The sequence below is a fragment of the Rhipicephalus sanguineus genome, chromosome 1, assembly GCF_013339695.2.
Source record: "Rhipicephalus sanguineus isolate Rsan-2018 chromosome 1, BIME_Rsan_1.4, whole genome shotgun sequence".
NCBI classification, from domain to species: Eukaryota; Metazoa; Arthropoda; class Arachnida; order Ixodida; family Ixodidae; genus Rhipicephalus; species Rhipicephalus sanguineus.
In genome coordinates, this window is record NC_051176.1 from 332,928,669 (window position 1) to 332,930,713 (window position 2,045).

Consider the following 2,045-nt stretch of genomic DNA (forward strand, 5'->3'; position numbering starts at 1 on the left):
TCGCATTCGGATTCGCGCGGAATAACACAACAGATTTAGCCGAAGGTGCCATTATCGGTCTGGCAACAAGCGCTGCTTTTTCTTTTTCTCGTATGGAACTCCATTAGTAACTCCATCTTCAACTTAAAAGAAACTCTGCGCCATAGACGGAAACATAAAAACCTTCAATAATTTTGGTAGCGATGAATGTGTTTTCGACTTTCAGACTGCTCGCGCCATCTAGAGAAAAAAGCAACAAGCAAGCATTCGCACATTATTATGACCTCTGGGATTTTGTAGCACTCGCGCTACCGCAGATCACCGAGCTCATGTTCTGTTAATAGAGGCACTCGCTAAGCCTACAGCTCTCAGAAAACGAGTACGGCGCTAGGAAGCAGTACCAAATTGTCATGAATACGTTGCCGGCGAAGCTTGAGGACATAAACCTAAAGTCGACACAATCGTCAGTTTGGGACTAACAGCCCGCGCAATGCGCGACGAAGTGCTTAAAGATTCGAAGCGGGCAGCTCTCGCTTCAGACAGTGCCGCCATGTTTTTTTGCTCCGGCGCGTCCGCCTACTCGCTTCGTCCGTCGTCTGGATGTGCTTTGCAGCCGGACGGGCGGCGGAACGATCGTCCGCGGACGAGATTTCCGCGGAGAAGTCCGTCGTGTGGATACACGCTTAATTTTTAAGAATAGAATTGCAAGCTTCATTCTAAATGTTTGAGCATATTTGCTTTCTATGCTATGGTATACTCCGGCAAGGTGCTTACGATTTTCGCAGTTGCTTTGGTTATGGAAGGAAAATAAGAATAAATGCGTCAGACAAGATGGGCTACTTATAAAGAACGCACCAGTCCACCAAAAAAAAAAGCAAAAAAAAAAGTTCGCAGTCGACAGGATTCGAACCTGTGCGGGGAGACCCCAATGGATTTCTAGTCCATCGCCTTAACCGCTCGGCCACGACTGCCGATGCTCGCAGCATGCATAGAGTTGTCACTACTTGGTACGGATTACGTTGCAAGCACTTCCTCTTCTATTGTTTGCGACCATTCTCGCCGCACGTGCCGCCTACCTTTTTTTGTTGTTTTCGTTTCGCGAGATCACTTACACCACATTGTTCGCGTTGCAACGCATACGAAGCCAAGAACTAGAAACATAGATTTATGGAGTAGCTATTGTAAGCAACATATGCGTTCTTCAAATGTGTGTCAAATTCAACACTTTTCGAAAGTCTCGCTCTAACGATTCGGGGCCATCTTAAGTGGGATGGAAATTCCTCAGGGTGATTTCGGGGAACGGTAGCTCGAAACATGCCAGGTTTCAGATTTGCGGTAACTGAAAATCTCTTTACTGTTCGGCTTCAATTTTTCAGTAGTAACATGTGCCCTACACTGTGACTACAACCAAGACATTACGATGAACATCCCAGCAATTTGAATCCTCTTCAAAATATTAGTTGAAAATACTAGCTGTCTTTCAGAGTGAATTTATTTTTAAAAGATTTAAGCTAGAAGTACAAGACAAGAAAATTGAGGCGACCTTAATGCTCCATTTAGGTCCTTTAATGGCGCTATAGTCACAATCATTGGTGACCTCTTGGTCCTCTTGGGTAGACTTTAGAGTGAAAGAAAAGAAATCTGTAGTGGGCATAGGTCGGCAATCTCACTCATGATTCGACCCACTCAGACTCAGATCGAGCCGTGAGTCTGAGTCCGAGTGAATCCGAAGGAGGAAAATTTCGGTGAGCCTGAGTCCGAGTGAGCCCTACGGCAAAATGATGGAACGAGGTTCGAACCTGGGCCCTCTGCGTGGGAGCCCAGTATTCAACCTCTGAGCCATGCCGGTGCTTGAAACTGCTTTGCAAAAAGGTCCTATACAGGCTTCATGTCGGGAAGGAACCGCATTAGCATATGCAACATAGCGTGGTAGAAGAGTAAAATAAGCACCAAGCGTCGCACAGCGCGAATTCTGTAACCAGGCGTCACACAATGAGAATTGCACAACGAGTAGGTTGTTGAATGCTTCCAACCCATTACAAAGGGCTCTGCCATAATTCTTCGTC

General features: G+C 46.1%; 1 non-coding gene across 1 annotated transcript; it reads right to left on the reverse strand.

The window, feature by feature from the left end:
* Positions 1–868: 868 nt before the first annotated feature.
* Positions 869–950, reverse strand: Trnas-aga (transfer RNA serine (anticodon AGA)). Its single transcript has one exon. It is a non-coding gene; the product is annotated as a tRNA-Ser (tRNA).
* Between the last annotated feature and the right edge of the window lie 1,095 nt (positions 951–2,045).